Genomic DNA, 22,412 nt, shown 5'->3' with positions numbered 1-22,412 from the left:
CCTTTAGCACCATGTTTCAAGTATTGTGCTGACGGGCTCTAAACTTTATACATACATACATACATATATAGGGTATTCTCTCTAAAGCTGTTGATGGGAGCCATGGAATACCGTATTCTCTCTAAAGCTGTTAATGGGAGCCATGGAATACCGTATTCTCTCTAAAGCTGTTAATGGGAGCCATGGAAATCTGTATTCTCTCTAAAGCTGTTAATGGGAGCCATGGAATACCATATTCTCTCTTAAGTTGTTGATGGGAGCCATGGAGTACCACCTTTTAGTTAGACAACCTTAAATGAGATACATTTTGCATATAAAAATGAGATCTATGACTATATCCACAGTATAGCAGTAAATGTTTAATAATAAATGGCCCAGTAGTGAGGGGGTGCTGTACTTACTGAATTACTGTCCCCAAATCATTCAGTATAGACCGTAAATTGTTAAGTTGTCATATGTCCCCTATCTAGTTAGTGCATTATACACAACCTTGAAAAATCCTTGAATCAGAGGAGTTACTTCAAACACTACTCAAATTTTGTAACTCCATGAATTTGTGAGGGAATACAGAATGTTAATATTGTATAAAATATATCAGTGTTTTAAGGTCTCACTGGATAGTTTTGTATTTTGACACTCCCCTAATTTTTAAGGTAGAAGGCATGAACCTAATTATCACGAGCCTAGCATTTATAAATTCACACAAAAGCTAAATCTATAATGTGGTTCAGATTTACTTTGAGTTAGGCTTGGAAATAGGTTGGCTTGTTGGTGACTGCCTGTCACAGTTAGATTTGCATTGGAGATCAAATGCGTAACTTGGGCTGCAAATGACCTGTCGACTTGGCTTACGTATTTATGTGTGTCTGCTACAGAGGTAAATATCTAAAAATCTAGATGGTTGAGGGGTGATGAAAGTATGCTAATTTGTTATAGTACTAGTGAACTTTAGTCATGCATAAGGCACATACTGATTCTTATAGCTGCCTTGTCACAGAAAAATATTCAAAATAGCTATTACTTGTCTAAAATGAATGTAAAATTTAGGGGTTGGTGGCAGTGTTGGTTCAGTATAAAAACTACCAGTTGCATCAGGAATTAACCTGATTACTGCAGTCAAAATCTCACATGTATGCTTTCATCAAAAATCATTAGTTTGTTTAAATTTGTATCTTCAGTGTAAAATTATTCTCATTTTTCTGTAATTGGTTATCGTCAAATGAAAATTCACCAGATAAACTGTCCAGTGTGACCTTAAGAACCAGTGTCATTTTTTCAGTCTTGTCAAATGTGATTCACTGTGCCATAAATCATATCCTTATTACCTCCATATCTTGAATCTGACATAGTTAGGTATTCCAAACATACACTTCATATAGATTTGATTTCACTTAATCATAGTAGAAGAAGGGACTTAACTCAACAGTTTTAATGCTACCAGGTATTGCTCCTGATCCATTCTCCTAATAAACAACAAAAGCCTTACAAGTTTCATGCAAGGTGGTTTAATTGAAGTATTTCACTTACTTATTCAGTTTATCAACATTTTCAGTACAAACTTAGCATTTTTTCCTAATTTCATGATGATTGCCTTAATTTAATGCTCTTACATCCATATCTACTCTTGATGTAATGTTTCAATACATATATTTCATCTTATTTACAGAAATTTAAGTTATAATGACCTATATATAAGAAGTTCAGGGTTTTATTTTCTTGTAGGCCTCAAGGTGTATGGAAGTACACCTGCCAAAGTGATATTGCTAACAGCAGGGCAACATCAACAATTAATTGGGAGTCAGACATGCCAATTGTTGTGGAGCTTTCACAGGAACAAATATATCTGCACCAGTTTCATTGAAGTTTTTGGTGAGATGTTAAATGGATGTCCTGTTTTTACATTGTGTTTTTTCTCCTCCCCTTTTTTACTTTGCACGATTTTCTATTTGCTTTAGATTCAATTTTATTCAGGTGACAATCACTAGCAAAACACACTTCTAAATAGCAGCAACTTCAACAACATTATGTGCCGGCCAGTATGAAAATGATTTAGAGGTGTCCTTCTTAGTGTTCTTAAAATACATTATCCATGCATATTGTTTTATCAACAGATGGGATAAATATGGGTATAGAATTTCATTGTTTAAGTTTCCCAACTGATGTGGTTCAGTTTACAAAGATTGGTCCATACATTTGATGTTACCTGATGAGTTGCCTCCCTTAAGTCTACCTTGGATTTCTCTATTCTAGAATAGATTTGACCTTCTTCATGAAATCAGTGAGAGAGTTCTGGTCAGTTTATATATGCAGTGCATCGTTATTATTCTTTCAAGTACTTAGCATGTACAAGAAATTCAGCTTGGCTTCTTTTACATCTTTTATTCACTACTATTTCAGATTGCATGAAGGTATTATTTGTGCTCTCAGATATCTCTGATATCACCAGGCACTAACAAGACAGGGTGTATTAGCTATGAAAAATGATGAAACTGACATATTATAAAGAAATTGTATGTTTTAGATGGGAAAGTAATAAAAGTAGTATGAAGCTGTCTCATAGCTGTTGCTCTGTTTGATAGCTTTTGGTCATCGATAAATTCAATAAATCATAGGAAACAAACAATTTTGAATTTTAAACTTCTTAAGGTTGCGTTTTATTTAGAATTGGCCAAAGTTTTGAAAATAATAAGATTTTCCCTTAATCAGACTGTTATTTGAATTCTTAAGGTCTCACTGGATAGTTTTGTATTTTGACACTCCCCTAATTTTTAAGGTAGAAGTCACGAACCTAATCATCACAAGCCGAGCATTTATAAATTCACACATAAACTAAATCTATAATGTGGTTCAGATTTACATTGAGTTAGGCTTGGAAATAGGTTGGCTTGTTGGTGACTGCCTATCATGTTAGATTTGCACTGGAGATCAAATGCGTAACTTGGGCTGCAAATGAGCTGTCGACTTGGCTTACGTATTTATGTGTGTCTGCTACAGAGGTAAATATCTAAAAATCTAGATGGCTAAGGGGTGATGAAAGTATGCTGATTTGTTATAGTACTAGTGAACTTTAGTCATGCATAAGGCACATACTGATTCTTTTAAAATCATTAGTTTGTTTAAATTTGTATCTTCAGTGTAAAATTATTCTCATTTTTCTGTAATTGGTCATCATCGAATGAAAATTCACCAGATAAACTGTCCAGTGAGACCTTACAGTGCGCACAATTTTTATTAAGGAATATGATCAAATGGCAGGGTCGTAGGTTCTCAATGGGTGAACCTGGACCAGGGTACAAACCCTTTCTGTCTACTGGCATTGGAATACATTTTTGTCAAGTGTATCAACTTCCAACCTGCAAGGCAGAAGATTTTTATGTGAACTAAGATGAAGAAATTTTATGGTGATCTACCACAAGAGAAAATTGGAGATTAGGGTGAATGAGGTTTATATAACAGATTTTGATCCTATACTGCAAGGCTTTTATCCTTTTTTTCCCATTACTTTTTATTTTATATACCTTTTATAAAACAGTAACACTACTTTTTACCTTTTATCTTGTTTACATGTTTGTGGACAGTTTTGTCTAAATCATTTTATTTTATTTATTTTTTGCAATTCTTTGTTATTCCTTTAGGACCATGTTTCAAGTATTGTGCTGACGGGCTCTAAACCATATACATACATACATACATACATACATAGGGTATTCTCTCTAAAGCTGTTGATGGGAGCCATGGAATACTGTATTCTCTCTAAAGCTGTTAATGGGAGCCATGAATACTGTATTCTCTCTTAAGCTGTTGATGGGAGCCATGGAGTACCACCTTATAGTTAGACAACCTTAAATGAGATACATTTTGCATATAAAAATGAGATCTATGACTATATCCACAGTATAGCAGTAAATGTTTAATAATAAATGGCCCAGTAGTGAGGGGGTGCTGTACTTACTGAATTACTGTCCCCAAATCATTCAGTATAGACCGTAAATTGTTAAGTTGTCATATGTCCCCTATCTAGTTAGTGCATTATACACAACCATGAAAAATCCTTGAATCAGAGGAGTTACTTCAAACACTACTCAAATTTTGTAACTCCATGAATTTGTGAGGGAATACAGAATGTTAATATTGTATAAAATATATCAGTGTTTTAAGGTCTCACTGGATAGTTTTGTATTTTGACACTCCCCTAATTTTTAAGGTAGAAGGCATGAACCTAATTATCACGAGCCTAGCATTTATAAATTCACACAAAAGCTAAATCTATAGTGTGGTTCAGATTTACTTTGAGTTAGGCTTGGAAATAGGTTGGCTTGTTGGTGACTGCCTGTCACAGTTAGATTTGCATTGGAGATCAAATGCGTAACTTGGGCTGCAAATGACCTGTCGACTTGGCTTACGTATTTATGTGTGTCTGCTACAGAGGTAAATATCTAAAAATCTAGATGGTTGAGGGGTGATGAAAGTATGCTAATTTGTTATAGTACTAGTGAACTTTAGTCATGCATAAGGCACATACTGATTCTTATAGCTGCCTTGTCACAGAAAAATATTCAAAATAGCTATTACTTGTCTAAAATGAATGTAAAATTTAGGGGTTGGTGGCAGTGTTGGTTCAGTATAAAAACTACCAGTTGCATCAGGAATTAACCTGATTACTGCAGTCAAAATCTCACATGTATGCTTTCATCAAAAATCATTAGTTTGTTTAAATTTGTATCTTCAGTGTAAAATTATTCTCATTTTTCTGTAATTGGTTATCGTCAAATGAAAATTCACCAGATAAACTGTCCAGTGTGACCTTAAGAACCAGTGTCATTTTTTCAGTCTTGTCAAATGTGATTCACTGTGCCATAAATCATATCCTTATTACCTCCATATCTTGAATCTGACATAGTTAGGTATTCCAAACATACACTTCATATAGATTTGATTTCACTTAATCACAGTAGAAGAAGGGACTTAACTCAACAGTTTTAATGCTACCAGGTATTGCTCCTGATCCATTCTCCTAATAAACAACAAAAGCCTTACAAGTTTCATGCAAGGTGGTTTAATTGAAGTATTTCACTTACTTATTCAGTTTATCAACATTTTCAGTACAAACTTAGCATTTTTTCCTAATTTCATGATGATTGCCTTAATTTAATGCTCTTACATCCATATCTACTCTTGATGTAATGTTTCAATACATATATTTCATCTTATTTACAGAAATTTAAGTTATAATGACCTATATATAAGAAGTTCAGGGTTTTATTTTCTTGTAGGCCTCAAGGTGTATGGAAGTACACCTGCCAAAGTGATATTGCTAACAGCAGGGCAACATCAACAATTAATTGGGAGTCAGACATGCCAATTGTTGTGGAGCTTTCACAGGAACAAATATATCTGCACCAGTTTCATTGAAGTTTTTGGTGAGATGTTAAATGGATGTCCTGTTTTTACATTGTGTTTTTTCTCCTCCCCTTTTTTACTTTGCACGATTTTCTATTTGCTTTAGATTCAATTTTATTCAGGTGACAATCACTAGCAAAACACACTTCTAAATAGCAGCAACTTCAACAACATTATGTGCCGGCCAGTATGAAAATGATTTAGAGGTGTCCTTCTTAGTGTTCTTAAAATACATTATCCATGCATATTGTTTTATCAACAGATGGGATAAATATGGGTATAGAATTTCATTGTTTAAGTTTCCCAACTGATGTGGTTCAGTTTACAAAGATTGGTCCATACATTTGATGTTACCTGATGAGTTGCCTCCCTTAAGTCTACCTTGGATTTCTCTATTCTAGAATAGATTTGACCTTCTTCATGAAATCAGTGAGAGAGTTCTGGTCAGTTTATATATGCAGTGCATCGTTATTATTCTTTCAAGTACTTAGCATGTACAAGAAATTCAGCTTGGCTTCTTTTACATCTTTTATTCACTACTATTTCAGATTGCATGAAGGTATTATTTGTGCTCTCAGATATCTCTGATATCACCAGGCACTAACAAGACAGGGTGTATTAGCTATGAAAAATGATGAAACTGACATATTATAAAGAAATTGTATGTTTTAGATGGGAAAGTAATAAAAGAAGTATGAAGCTGTCTCATAGCTGTTGCTCTGTTTGATAGCTTTTGGTCATCGATAAATTCAATAAATCATAGGAAACAAACAATTTTGAATTTTAAACTTCTTAAGGTTGCGTTTTATTTAGAATTGGCCAAAGTTTTGAAAATAATAAGATTTTCCCTTAATCAGACTGTTATTTGAATTCTTAAGGTCTCACTGGATAGTTTTGTATTTTGACACTCCCCTAATTTTTAAGGTAGAAGTCACGAACCTAATCATCACAAGCCGAGCATTTATAAATTCACACATAAACTAAATCTATAATGTGGTTCAGATTTACATTGAGTTAGGCTTGGAAATAGGTTGGCTTGTTGGTGACTGCCTATCATGTTAGATTTGCACTGGAGATCAAATGCGTAACTTGGGCTGCAAATGAGCTGTCGACTTGGCTTACGTATTTATGTGTGTCTGCTACAGAGGTAAATATCTAAAAATCTAGATGGCTAAGGGGTGATGAAAGTATGCTGATTTGTTATAGTACTAGTGAACTTTAGTCATGCATAAGGCACATACTGATTCTTTTAAAATCATTAGTTTGTTTAAATTTGTATCTTCAGTGTAAAATTATTCTCATTTTTCTGTAATTGGTCATCATCGAATGAAAATTCACCAGATAAACTGTCCAGTGAGACCTTACAGTGCGCACAATTTTTATTAAGGAATATGATCAAATGGCAGGGTCGTAGGTTCTCAATGGGTGAACCTGGACCAGGGTACAAACCCTTTCTGTCTACTGGCATTGGAATACATTTTTGTCAAGTGTATCAACTTCCAACCTGCAAGGCAGAAGATTTTTATGTGAACTAAGATGAAGAAATTTTATGGTGATCTACCACAAGAGAAAATTGGAGATTAGGGTGAATGAGGTTTATATAACAGATTTTGATCCTATACTGCAAGGCTTTTATCCTTTTTTTCCCATTACTTTTTATTTTATATACCTTTTATAAAACAGTAACACTACTTTTTACCTTTTATCTTGTTTACATGTTTGTGGACAGTTTTGTCTAAATCATTTTATTTTATTTATTTTTTGCAATTCTTTGTTATTCCTTTAGGACCATGTTTCAAGTATTGTGCTGACGGGCTCTAAACCATATACATACATACATACATACATACATAGGGTATTCTCTCTAAAGCTGTTGATGGGAGCCATGGAATACTGTATTCTCTCTAAAGCTGTTAATGGGAGCCATGAATACTGTATTCTCTCTTAAGCTGTTGATGGGAGCCATGGAGTACCACCTTATAGTTAGACAACCTTAAATGAGATACATTTTGCATATAAAAATGAGATCTATGACTATATCCACAGTATAGCAGTAAATGTTTAATAATAAATGGCCCAGTAGTGAGGGGGTGCTGTACTTACTGAATTACTGTCCCCAAATCATTCAGTATAGACCGTAAATTGTTAAGTTGTCATATGTCCCCTATCTAGTTAGTGCATTATACACAACCTTGAAAAATCCTTGAATCAGAGGAGTTACTTCAAACACTACTCAAATTTTGTAACTCCATGAATTTGTGAGGGAATACAGAATGTTAATATTGTATAAAATATATCAGTGTTTTAAGGTCTCACTGGATAGTTTTGTATTTTGACACTCCCCTAATTTTTAAGGTAGAAGGCATGAACCTAATTATCACGAGCCTAGCATTTATAAATTCACACAAAAGCTAAATCTATAATGTGGTTCAGATTTACTTTGAGTTAGGCTTGGAAATAGGTTGGCTTGTTGGTGACTGCCTGTCACAGTTAGATTTGCATTGGAGATCAAATGCGTAACTTGGGCTGCAAATGACCTGTCGACTTGGCTTATGTATTTATGTGTGTCTGCTACAGAGGTAAATATCTAAAAATCTAGATGGTTGAGGGGTGATGAAAGTATGCTAATTTGTTATAGTACTAGTGAACTTTAGTCATGCATAAGGCACATACTGATTCTTATAGCTGCCTTGTCACAGAAAAATATTCAAAATAGCTATTACTTGTCTAAAATGAATGTAAAATTTAGGGGTTGGTGGCAGTGTTGGTTCAGTATAAAAACTACCAGTTGCATCAGGAATTAACCTGATTACTGCAGTCAAAATCTCACATGTATGCTTTCATCAAAAATCATTAGTTTGTTTAAATTTGTATCTTCAGTGTAAAATTATTCTCATTTTTCTGTAATTGGTTATCGTCAAATGAAAATTCACCAGATAAACTGTCCAGTGTGACCTTAAGAACCAGTGTCATTTTTTCAGTCTTGTCAAATGTGATTCACTGTGCCATAAATCATATCCTTATTACCTCCATATCTTGAATCTGACATAGTTAGATATTCCAAACATACACTTCATATAGATTTGATTTCACTTAATCATAGTAGAAGAAGGGACTTAACTCAACAGTTTTAATGCTACCAGGTATTGCTCCTGATCCATTCTCCTAATAAACAACAAAAGCCTTACAAGTTTCATGCAAGGTGGTTTAATTGAAGTATTTCACTTACTTATTCAGTTTATCAACATTTTCAGTACAAACTTAGCATTTTTTCCTAATTTCATGATGATTGCCTTAATTTAATGCTCTTACATCCATATCTACTCTTGATGTAATGTTTCAATACATATATTTCATCTTATTTACAGAAATTTAAGTTATAATGACCTATATATAAGAAGTTCAGGGTTTTATTTTCTTGTAGGCCTCAAGGTGTATGGAAGTACACCTGCCAAAGTGATATTGCTAACAGCAGGGCAACATCAACAATTAATTGGGAGTCAGACATGCCAATTGTTGTGGAACTTTCACAGGAACAAATATATCTGCACCAGTTTCATTGAAGTTTTTGGTGAGATGTTAAATGGATGTCCCGTTTTTACATTGTGTTTTTTCTCCTCCCCTTTTTTACTTTGCACGATTTTCTATTTGCTTTAGATTCAATTTTATTCAGGTGACAATCACTAGCAAAACACACTTCTAAATAGCAGCAACTTCAACAACATTATGTGCCGGCCAGTATGAAAATGATTTAGAGGTGTCCTTCTTAGTGTTCTTAAAATACATTATCCATGCATATTGTTTTATCAACAGATGGGATAAATATGGGTATAGAATTTCATTGTTTAAGTTTCCCAACTGATGTGGTTCAGTTTACAAAGATTGGTCCATACATTTGATGTTACCTGATGAGTTGCCTCCCTTAAGTCTACCTTGGATTTCTCTATTCTAGAATAGATTTGACCTTCTTCATGAAATCAGTGAGAGAGTTCTGGTCAGTTTATATATGCAGTGCATCGTTATTATTCTTTCAAGTACTTAGCATGTACAAGAAATTCAGCTTGGCTTCTTTTACATCTTTTATTCACTACTATTTCAGATTGCATGAAGGTATTATTTGTGCTCTCAGATATCTCTGATATCACCAGGCACTAACAAGACAGGGTGTATTAGCTATGAAAAATGATGAAACTGACATATTATAAAGAAATTGTATGTTTTAGATGGGAAAGTAATAAAAGAAGTATGAAGCTGTCTCATAGCTGTTGCTCTGTTAGATAGATTTTGGTCATCGATAAATTCAATAAATCATAGGAAACAAACAATTTTGAATTTTAAACTTCTTAAGGTTGCGTTTTATTTAGAATTGGCCAAAGTTTTGAAAATAATAAGATTTTCCCTTAATCAGACTGTTATTTGAATTTTTAAGGTCTCACTGGATAGTTTTGTATTTTGACACTCCCCTAATTTTTAAGGTAGAAGTCACGAACCTAATTATCACAAGCCGAGCATTTATAAATTCACACACAAACTAAATCTATAATGTGGTTCAGATTTACATTGAGTTAGGCTTGGAAATAGGTTGGCTTGTTGGTGACTGCCTATCATGTTAGATTTGCACTGGAGATCAAATGCGTAACTTGGGCTGCAAATGAGCTGTCGACTTGGCTTACGTATTTATGTGTGTCTGCTACAGAGGTAAATATCTAAAAATCTAGATGGCTAAGGGGTGATGAAAGTATGCTGATTTGTTATAGTACTAGTGAACTTTAGTCATGCATAAGGCACATACTGATTCTTTTAAAATCATTAGTTTGTTTAAATTTGTATCTTCAGTGTAAAATTATTCTCATTTTTCTGTAATTGGTCATCATCGAATGAAAATTCACCAGATAAACTGTCCAGTGAGACCTTACAGTGCGCACAATTTTTATTAAGGAATATGATCAAATGGCAGGGTCGTAGGTTCTCAATGGGTGAACCTGGACCAGGGTACAAACCCTTTCTGTCTACTGGCATTGGAATACATTTTTGTCAAGTGTATCAACTTCCAACCTGCAAGGCAGAAGATTTTTATGTGAACTAAGATGAAGAAATTTTATGGTGATCTACCACAAGAGAAAATTGGAGATTAGGGTGAATGAGGTTTATATAACAGATTTTGATCCTATACTGCAAGGCTTTTATCCTTTTTTTCCCCATTACTTTTTATTTTATATACCTTTTACAAAACAGTAACACTACTTTTTACCTTTTATCTTGTTTACATGTTTGTGGACAGTTTTGTCTAAATCATTTTATTTTATTTATTTTTTGCAATTCTTTGTTATTCCTTTAGGACCATGTTTCAAGTATTGTGCTGACGGGCTCTAAACCATATACATACATACATACATACATACATACATACATAGGGTATTCTCTCTAAAGCTGTTGATGGGAGCAATGGAATACTGTATTCTCTCTAAAGCTGTTAATGGGAGCCATGAATACTGTATTCTCTCTTAAGCTGTTGATGGGAGCCATGGAGTACCACCTTATAGTTAGACAACCTTAAATGAGATACATTTTGCATATAAAAATGAGATCTATGACTATATCCACAGTATAGCAGTAAATGTTTAATAATAAATGGCCCAGTAGTGAGGGGGTGCTGTACTTACTGAATTACTGTCCCCAAATCATTCAGTATAGACCGTAAATTGTTAAGCTGTCATATGTCCCCTATCTAGTTAGTGCATTATACACAACCATGAAAAATCCTTGAATCAGAGGAGTTACTTCAAACACTACTTGAATTTTGTAACTCCATGAATTTGTGAGGGAATACAGAATGTTAATATTGTATAAAATATATCAGTGTCTAAATGAAAGGTATCCAAAAGTAATGAAATGAGATAAAATTGTGAGGATCAAATGAAACAACAGTTGCTAGATGGAAGAAAGTCACTTAGCAGTGGTGCCTTGCTAATTACACTTATTAAAGAATAAATAATTTATTCAGGATGTGGCCCAACTAGAAATGAGCTGCATGATGTTCAAAATGGCGCATGACCCTTTTTCTGTAAGATAAAGTAATCCGTGAAAACCTTTGGCAGTCCTGCCATATTTTAAAGTCCTCTTAAAGTCCTTAGATAAAAGCTCAAATGAGCTGTCTAAACAATAACAGATAAGCATAGACACAGAAAGATGCATGTACATTTTTACACACATACACATATTTCATGTCCCTGAAGCATCCAGTATATACATTGAATTGCCATGTATCCCAATCATTTAGTGTATATATTCTGAATTACCATGTCCCCCAACCATCCAGTATATATACTGAATTGCCATGTATCCCAATCATTTAGTGTATATATTCTGAATTACCATGTCCCCCAACCATCCAGTATATATTCTGAATTACCATGTCCCCCAACCATCCAGTATATATAATGAATTGCCATGTCCCCCAACCATCCAGTATATATAATGAATTGTCATGTACCCCAACCATCCAGTATATATACTGAATTGCCATGTACCCCAACCATCCAGTATATATACTGAATTGCCATGTCCCCCAACCATCCAGTATATATGCTGAATTGCCATGTCCCCCAACCATCCAGTATATATTCTGAATTACCATGTCCCCCAACCATCCAGTATATATACTGAATTGCCATGTCCCCCAACCATCCAGTATATATATACTGAATTGCCATGTCCCCCAACCATCCAGTGTATATACTGAATTGCCATGTCCCCCAACCATCCAGTGTATATATACTGAATTGCCATGTCCCCCAACCATCCAGTATATATATACATATTGAATTGTCATGTCTACCAACCATTCAGAACTGTATTGTATTTGTACTTCTATATACATGTACAGATATTTAACAATTTTGAGACTGATCATGATGTTTTCCAATAAACTTTATCTAATGCTTTTCTTTTTAGTGGCTTTATACACAGACAGACAAATTGAAACAAACACTGATAAAGACACAAATTGTTACCACCATATGTATCTCATTTAGAAACACGTATAGAATTAACAAAATGTTTGGGCTTCTTTCACACAGTTCAGTTTTCATGCTTGCTGACATGAAAATTTCAAGGAGTTAAGAAGCAAACTTTTATTAAGATATTTGTCCAGGGACCAGTGTCTATTTAAATGGCATTCCAGCTTTGTGAAATGAATGCTAGGTAAGATGTGTAAAAACAGCAGGAAAAGAGAATTTAACAAATTTTTGTGAATTTCTTATTCCTTTTGATTAACATGGTTTCTTTTGAGGAAGACGATACACTTTACAACAGATTTTGGGGCATGTCAGGCACTTTTCAAAAGAACATTTGTAGATGGACAGGTACTTTTAGATTGAAAACTGAAGCTTGTTTGAACAAGATTTAAATAGGTTTTGTTGTATTTTGCTTGCAGCAGAGAAAAGCTTTCTCTAGACTGTACTGCAGAAACGCCAAAAGATATCAATAATATTTTAAACATTTATCAAAACTTATTTCCTATTTCTTAATATGCATTGATTGTGCTTTATTGGTTCATAGAAAATCAAAATCACTTGAATACACCTGTCTTCAAGGCATTGATTATCCATCTGTTAATATTTACAAGCCTGGCCCATAACTTTCTAACTGTTGGAGAAATCTTCATGAAACTTTGCTCATGTATATATCATGACCAGTCAGACGCTGTGTGTCATGTACCACAGTCAGGCCCTGCCTGTAGGTCAAGATCAAGGGAAAATGTTAACTCTGTAACTTGTATCTTTATCCAGAATTCAACATTTGCACAACTGCCAACTCATGATTTTATCTTAAGGTTTACTGAAAATACTCCTAAGTTATGGACTTATGGAGCATTAGTTAAAACTTTGAAAATACTATTGTTGCAGTCAAATCTAAATATTGGATTGTCTAGGTTTGGTCTAGATCACACTGGAGTTGGTCATGGATTAACTCCACATGGTGTATCTTAACACTTGAATTAACCAAATGCCCATAACCAGAAAACCTTTTGCATATAATTTATAGCATGTTTTGTATGATGTCCATTGAGTGAACACATGCTGAAATTGAAGGGGACCATCATCCTCTTAACAAGTCCAAATACTTTGGACAAAAGTATAGAAAACAATATTCAGATGCTCTGTCAAGCATGGAAAAAGGGCAGGAAATGCAGAAACTGTGATTATTGGAGATCATGCTGTGTCAATATGAGCATTGCTCATAGATGGAAAGATGATTACTGCTACTACAAGAATGCAAAATAAAAACACAAATATTATATCAAGTTGATCCATCAATAAGTCACTGACTGCCATGTGGTTTGTAGATGTTGTTTCTGAAACTGAACTGAACGTCATTTAGGCTGAAGTGTCGTAATATTGCTTTCCCTCCAATGGACCACACTTCTCAGCTTTTCAAATGCATGTTTTCCACATTGACAATAACTGTACATGTTGCACCTTACTAAAACTTGGTCTGATTTGCAGAAAATATTGGCTGCCTTACTGAGGTCTATTTAGTATTGGCAGGTCTGCTTTTCTACCACTGAAGATATTTTAATGAAACCAGCCAATTATATATCATAACTAGGTGATGTGTCATGTACCATAGCCATGCCACCTGCCTCAAGGGCAAGTTCACTGCACTGGAAATGTAAATCTGCGATAGAGAACATATGTCTCGAATATAACTTTGTAGCCACTGCAGATATTTTAATGAAACATTTGCCAGTTATGTATCATGTATAGATGGTATGTCACATACCTTAGACATGACCTCTGCCTCAAGGTAAAGATCAAATGCAACTTCTATCCTTGTCCACACTATAACTTTGAACTACTTCACATACTGTAATAAAACCTTTAACCTGTTATACATTATGACTAGACTGTGTTACATACCATTGCCATGGGGGCCCCCGAGCGGCAGAGTGGTCTAAAGCGCTCACCATTATGGATCACTGCCATCTCACCTCTGTCTGCGTGGGTTTGAGTCTCCGATTCAGCCAATGTGGGTATGTGAGAATGCTTGCCAGTCGCTTCTCGTGGGTCGGTGGTTCTTTCTGGGATTTTTACGGGTTCTTCCTCCACCATTAATACTGGCCGCCATGTATAGCCTATTGTGTGCCGAAAAATGGCGTTAAAACCTACAACAACAACAACAACAACCATCATTGCCATGACCCCTGCCTCAAGGTTAAGGTTACTGCAAGGGAGAATATCAACCAATGATCTGTCTTCATGTATTGATGTGTAGGTACAACTGTTGAACCAGTGAAGATATCTGAATGAAATTTTAGCTTGTTATATAAAAAGTGTCTTGACATTATCTTGTGTATTCAGTCATACCACTCTTCTGTTCAAGGTCAAGGTCACAACACAGAATAATGTAAGCCAGTTGCTAGTTTCCAGGCTGTCACTTTTAACCCCTACAGATATTCTGATAATACTTTACCCAGGTAAACTTGTAGACACAAAACAATGTAAAGACAAAATTGTGAAGATTACCATACATCACAAAATCATGTTTATGTTACATGAGGTTATGATAGATAAAATATGCCAATCAATCATTAGACAAAAACAAGTTTTAGGTGTACCAAAACTTATAGTACATGACAAAAATTGCTTGATCTTCATGTCCCAACTTTTATAGGTCATACAAAAATACTTTTAAAAAACATTAAGGGTGTTCAAGACTTACTGTCATTATGGCAATGAATATAATTTATGAAATATAGTAAGGAACAGATAATTAAGTACACCTTGATTTGGTGGCGCTCTACAGTTTCATATTTTGCATAGGGTTCTGATGATAAAGAAAAAGAATCTCTGGCTTTCCTCACTGGTTATACTGGCTATTTAAAAAGACCTTGTATATCTTAGGTATAATTCAAAGAACCTTTAATTTCCTTTATTTTGGTGTATGATTGATGGGTGTACTATGGGTTATAGAGTATACAGCTTGGCCTTACTTCAGATGTGCACCTTTCAAAAAAGTGCTAGCTCTACTTGGTCATTTTCATTTCCTGAACTTCAGAGCTAAATTGTATAAAAAAAGAGCCATTAACTTTTTTTTACATTTTATATATTTGGTAATTCATTCATTGCATTTTCAGAAGCTGGTATTGTCTAGTCTGGCAAAATTCATTTTCCCTATTTTAATAGCTGCTATGTATAGTGTACTTTAGACTAATTCAGTCTGATTTTTTTAACACAAGGGAGCAGTCATTTTAGTTAGCAGTGTGATTAAATCATGTAAAATTTCCAAAAGTACAATATCCAAAGAAATATCATCCACATTACATTAATGTAGCATACAGGTGTGCCAACATTCTCTCCATTGTGGGGGGCCCCGAGTGGCCGAGTGGTCTAAAGCGCTCTCCGTTACGGATCACTGCCATCTCACCTCTGTCTGCGTTGGTTTGAGTCCAGGATTCGGCAAATGTGGATATGTAAGAAAGCATGCCAGTAGCTTCTCGTGGGTCGGTGGTTCTTCCCGGGGTTTTGCCAGGTTCTTCCTCCACCATTAATACTGGCCGCCATGTATAGCCTATCGTGTGCTGAAAAATGGCGTTAAACCCCACAACAACAACTCTCATGTTTTAAATGCGAACTTCTTCACCTTACATACGTCACTCTCTCAAAAGTACATATTAACTGGTGAGCTGTTTTATAGACAACAAACTATATTATACACATAATACACAGTTCCATATAACAACTTTAAGTATTTTGATACGTAATAATTTATTGAACTCCCCAAAAAGCTGTTGTCCATTAGAAACTAGAAAAGATAAAAAAAGATGGCATTTAGACTGGTTGCTTCAGCTTGTCATATATATATATGAATAAATTTTGCTCAAACTTTGCGCTTCTCTCAGCAAAAATATGACTGAAGCTCAGAGATTTTTTGGGGCAAGTTACATTGTCTTTAGTTTCTTTTAGCTGAGCTTGTTACATTTCTAGAGATTATATGAAGAAATTGGACTTTGTATTTGAGCTTACATTATATTAATGAGATCACATGTTCATTTTCAGTTTGCACTGTTTACTGTAAACCAAAGAGGCCATACAAAGTCTGTGGACAGTAGGCTGAGCTCTATTCAAAACAGGTTCATTAAGATTGTAAGGAAGTGAAACCTATAATAGAAAATCCTGGTCAGCAAAGAGCAACTATGAGCACATTTAGAAAAGAGTGTACCTTTGAAAAGACTGAGCTGCAGTGCACAAAGGAAACCCCATCATTTCAGTCTCATAAATAATGTGAGGGGAAAGTTTGTTTCCCAAATTGCAAAGAAATTCTTCTTCAATCATAGAGGTAAATGTCACTTGGACAGATGTGCATTTTCAAAACCCGTTCCAATGGCAAACCTAGCTACTGAAGGTGATACAGTAGATCTATACAAACCTTTAAAAGCTGATGAAATCTTTGAGGATAGATAAAACAGAATCTGTATGTCAAGGAGGTTTTACTATAAAGCTGATAGAAGCACATTTGTTGGAGAAAAACAACAAAAGCAGAAAAAACAATGGAAGTGAGAAGAAGTAATTGCTCAGACATCAAAACAATGGGAAGACTTTATGCAGAATTCAAATCTTTTGAGAAAAATGATTGCTAGAATTAAAAAAATTTCAATCATGACAATTTTAGCTCTCTTAAAAGAGTTATCTACAAAATAACAAAGAAGATTCCAGCATCAAGTATTGCTTGAAGGAGAATATCTACTTCTTGCTGACAACAAGTGTAGAATCTTGAAAGGAGAATCATTGCAGGGTAAATAGAGAGAAGTAAAAGCATCTGAGTTGGACTAATTTGTCTCAGTTTTAAAGTTGAATAGACGAACAGTTTTTGGTGATGCAATATACATGATTATCCAAAGTAGGCATGAAAGGCTTCATTTACCAGATAGACTACCAGAGGATGAACCAGTGGAAAAGCTTCGAAAATACACACTTGGAGGCAAATTTGATTCCATTGGAAAACATGACTTGGTAGAACTGTGCAATGCAGTTAGTTCCAGACTCATTCTTTTCAATGCTCGCCAAGGTGGAGAACCCAGTAGATTGAAGCTTAATCACTGGTGCAAGAGAAATCAATGGATTACAAATTCTCAGATGAAGGATTTGGATTATCTTTCACCAGTTGAGAGGAAAGTGTTTTGTGACATAAACTTGTTACTTTACAGCAGGGAAAAGGGACACACCTTGTACAGTATCATGTTTGATACCTGGCAATCGCAAGAAGGCAATGGTGCAGGTATTTTATCAACAAATGAATTCTTCTTTCAAAATACTGAGTCTCCATCAAACCATGTTACTGGATGGGACTGCATAGATTGCATGTGTAAAAAGGCTGAAATTGAAAATTCAGACATCAATGACACAAACAACAGAGCTAGGTTAAGTGCTGTTCATGCAGTACTCGAAATCAAACCAGAATATAATTGTCAAGTGCAATGCATTGGGATGCAGTATTAGTCTCTGGTCTCTATCTTTCTGGTAAAACAGCAGTGGAACAATGGATACTAAAAAAGCAAAATCAAAGCACCTTACAACAAAGTCAGAAATTAAAAACTAATGAACATGAAGAGGCTTCAACAAGAAAAAATCAAGCAACAACTACAGAAAGTTGGTGTACCTTAAATCTTGAAACCCTCATGTCAATCCATCCATCCATCCATCCATCTGGCATACACTCATATTGATTCAACTAGTCCTTTTTTTCAATGAATTGCCATGAAAGTTGTAAATAATATAGGCATCACTCTGTGATGATCATATAAACAAATTACTTTCTTCCACAATTTTTATAAGAGTTCTCGTTTCTTACATGAAAGCTGAATTCTGTGTAATGAAGTCTTCTAAACACAGTTATCTTACATTTTTCAGTGGATTGCTATGAAACTTGGTAAATGTTGTAGTCATCAACTGAACATGTGCATATCAACAAATAATTTTGCTCTTCAGTTATACCCATTTTTATTAATTAAATACAGTTTATCATATAATCTTGTAAATCCAATAGTCTGTTTCTAATGTATCACTGTGAAACTTGATACACATATGGTCATCATCTGAAAATTCACATGTCAAAAAATTACTTTACTCCTGCAATAGTTGCTTGAATTATTGTGGTGTGGCTTGATGTAGTGCATTATTGTGAATGTAAGTACTGTCCAAGTTTTCAGCTCATCTCCATGAAGGAAAATTTAAAGATGCACATTTCAACTAATTCCTGCTTTCCTGCATTGTTGTTGAATTATTGCTCATTTTGTCTTTCAGTTACAGTTTCTTTGTGCATACGACTAGTCCTGCAGTTTTTGATACATGTAAATATGGTACCGATATGAAAACAGTTATGTCTGTACTTTGTGAAGGAGTTGGGAAACACAACATAATTGACCTTGGGTTCCAGTGAAGGTTATAGCTTGTATTTTTGTACTTGCCTATAGCGCAGATCTCCATATACAATATGGATTGCCACATTTTCTCCATATGCTTATGGGGTGGTATGTCATCAGTCCATCCATTAGCACAAGCATGTTTTTGCTACACCTACTGTACAGAACTACTTCAGGACTGCCGTGAAACTTTACACACACCTTCATCCCACATACCAGTTGGTCCAAAATGAAAATTGTGCCATTTGGACATCCAATATGGCTACCACATTGGCTATCGTAAAAATCTTATTGCTACTCCTACTGAATGGATGCACAGGTTTTCACTATAAAACTTCTTATGATGCCTAGTTGGGCCTAAATGAAAATGGTGCCAATCTGGAGTCCAATATGACCAACACAGCAGCCATCTTGAAAATCTTATTATTCCTACTCCTTCTGACCAAAATGGTGTCACTTGCATATCCAATATGGCCACTGCAGTGGCCATCTTGAACTCTTATTGCTGAATGGATGGTCGTATTAGCATGTTTGTTTTACTAAATGACTTTTTGTAATATCTAGTTGGTTCTAAATGAAAATGATGCTGCTTAGACATCCCATATGGCTGAAGCAGTTACCGTGTTGAAAGTTTTATTATCACTAATCCTGAATGAATAGTCAAATTACCATTGGGTTTTCAATGAACGACTTCATACCATGTCAAGTTGGCTGATATGACTTCCAATATGGCCATCATAATGGTCATCTTGACATTATTGTTGCTACTTCTAGATGGCTAGTCATATTGATTATTGTGCTTTCACCAAAAGACTTCTTATGATCTCTGCTTGTCGTAAATGGAATTTGTCTGATATCCAATATGGCCATCATGACAGCCATCTTGAAAATATTGTTATTATTACTCCAAAAAGAACAGAAAGTCATGTCAGCTTGAGATTTCCACCAGAAGACTTCTTATCATGTCTTGTTGATCCTAAATGAAAATGGTGCAAATATGACAAATAGTATGTCCAACACAAAAGCTAATTTGAAAATATTGTTATTTCTGAAGAATATTAGAGATGGTTTCAATACTCAGCAGTTAAAATTAATATGAAATGTTCTTATCTTGAATTCCTGGAAATTCTTTTTGGCCAGTAGAATGTCAGTCCCTGAGGAATTCTTGTTTTTCTTATGGAAAATATAACACTGAATTTTGCCATTTTCTTATATAGGAAAATACGGAGTGTTTGACTTTCCTATTTTTTCACACTGGAGTAAAACTGTGGCATGTGAACTTGCAATTCAGTATGGGCAGAAATCAGAATTTACACCTGCAGGAGACTCCATTATAAACATTTTGTAAAATAATGGAGCATTACAACATTAAAGTACATACATTACCCCAAAAAATGCCACAGACAACATTTTTATTTTATTTGATCTTATAATAGCAAGCTAATTACCATATTACAAAGTTTGAAAGCACAGGTCAGCTAAATTCTGATTCTTGATAAACTCTGGCGAGTTTCAAGTGCTTTGAGTTTGATCCATAGGTTTCATTTGAGTATAAAGATTCTCATTAAAATTCTCTGTTGAATGATAACAAAATTCCTCGAGTTTTGCTTTTACAGAAATAATATTTTTCTCTTATATGATGGGAGAGGGGGAAAATAAACTTGGTTGTGGGTGTTGAAGGTTTAATATGCTACTTATGCTGTCCAGCTTCACTAAGAAATATTAGTCCAACCAAATACTGTTTACTATATTTGCGATATATTGATCCTGTTTACATATGCAAATGAATTTTGAGCAGTTTGTATTTAGTGTATTCCAATATAGTTGACAGAGAGGACTCAAAGGTCAAGACTCGGAGGGGAGGTTGAATGACACTGTAATGTGTATAATTGACATAAAATTCAGTATCCATGTAAATGTAATTTACCCTATTCACAAAATTAGGTATCCATGAAAATTTAAATTTTCACTAAACCACAAAATCAATTGAATTCACATTATCCTGTTGCTTCCTTTAAAGTAAGCTCTTGGCTTTGTTCTGCATGTGTTGTGCGTTGTCAGTCATCAGTTGTCTATTGTGTACCTTGAACAGAAATTTATATTATACATCCTAACCTTTTACATTTTTAGCTCACCTCTCCATAAGGTTCACATATATGGTTGTGGATGAAATATTATGGTGATTAAACAAATCTTAATTTTAATGTGTGCTCTTTTTTATTGATTTGTTGAAACATAGTATGTCATGACGTGTACATAAAACTCATGCATATAGTTTTTTTTTAAATAAAAAGTCAGGAAAACTTGATGCAAAATAATGTTTTGTGTATCTACATACCTATCTGAACATTACAGTCAGTGATTTAACCCACTCTAAAAGGAAATAATGTTCACTTTAAATCTGCCTCTTTTCTAACTTTCTTCATTTCTTCACCTTTTTCTCCTCATTTTTGCAACTTATACACAATGCCATACACATTTTAAGTTTATCCTTTTAAATTTTGTTTATTCTCATATTTTATCAATTCATTCATTGTTCATCTTTGTGTTCTATTTACTATGCCTAAATGCTGATGTTGTAGCTAAGAGAATCGTCACTATCACTTTAACAATTTGAAATTGTTGTCATTATTACTCAATTTCATCTGCCATATATTTACAATGTTTGTATCGTCAAAAGGAGAAAAACATAAACCATTGGCTTTCATTCTAATCCTTTACCTTCTGTATTACAGAACTTGTAATCTCGAACTACAGTTATGAAATGAAATATCTTTTAACTAAAAGCCATATTTACAGTACAGTGTACTGAAATGGCTTACACTATATGAAAGGATTGATTTATTTAAGACATATCTATATCTTGTGCATAATGTCTAAATGGAGCTACTCCAGAATACCTACTGGATTTATTAAACTGTTATTCAACACTTAATACCAGTTGAGATCAACATCACATAAAATCTTCATCCATCAAAGTCAAGAATTTAACGGTTTTAAAAAAATGTTTTCAATATTCTGGTATAGTATAATGGGAAAAGCTTTCAGAGGCTGTAAAAGCTGCAGAAAATATTAGTATTTAAGAAGAGATATTTTATTTGAATTTATTGTACTCGAGACATGTTGAACTGAAAAGTAATTACTATTAACTTTTTGTATGATGTATATTGTTATACGTTTTTGGAGGACCTAGAAAGTCGAAAATTATTTTCATCTAATTGAGTCACCCTCTATAAATAAAGCATTAGTAATATTAGTAATAGTATTATGTAAACAATTGGATCTGATAAGCTACCTATTGTCAAAACTGTTTGATTCAATTTAATTAGATTACAAATTTAGAGGTGATGAATCCAAGATAACCAATTACAAACCTTTAATCTAAGATCATGACCCACTCATGTACTTTGACTGGAGGATAATGACACCTAATGGAATGTACATCTAAGCTTAAAATAATAACAGTTATCCATCATCATATGCCATCATATGCCAAGTGATTGAACTTCATTTTAATTAGTACTTCAGTTTATCTGGAAATTCATTAGACAAGTAAATCTTTTTTTACTAATTAGACAGAATGTTTCAT

At 34.3% G+C, this 22,412-nt stretch overlaps 1 protein-coding gene and 1 long non-coding RNA gene across 6 annotated transcripts in view; one reads left to right on the top strand and one right to left on the bottom strand.

Annotated features, from left to right (window-relative positions):
* Positions 1–21,027, top strand: part of LOC149797381 (uncharacterized) — a 67,494-nt gene extending 46,467 nt beyond the window's left edge. For 3 of the 5 annotated variants that reach the window (XR_016421807.1, XR_016421804.1, XR_016421805.1), the window contains exons 4-7: positions 1,723–1,869; positions 5,274–5,420; positions 8,825–8,971; positions 16,461–21,027. This is a non-coding gene — a long non-coding RNA (uncharacterized LOC149797381). The remainder of the gene's footprint in view (positions 1–1,722; positions 1,870–5,273; positions 5,421–8,824; positions 8,972–16,460) is intronic. The other 2 variants (XR_016421806.1, XR_016421808.1) reach the window with 2 other exon arrangements.
* The window catches only part of LOC149797379 (uncharacterized), a 137,415-nt gene that overhangs the window by 57,956 nt on the left and 57,047 nt on the right, over positions 1–22,412 (bottom strand). The window lies entirely within an intron of this gene.

This window comes from Sinohyriopsis cumingii, chromosome 6 (assembly GCF_028554795.1).
Source record: "Sinohyriopsis cumingii isolate HCF-2022 chromosome 6, ASM2855479v2, whole genome shotgun sequence".
NCBI lineage: Eukaryota > Metazoa > Mollusca > Bivalvia > Unionida > Unionidae > Sinohyriopsis > Sinohyriopsis cumingii.
Note: the sequence above shows the minus strand (reverse complement) of the source record. Positions and strands in the feature narration are given on the sequence as shown.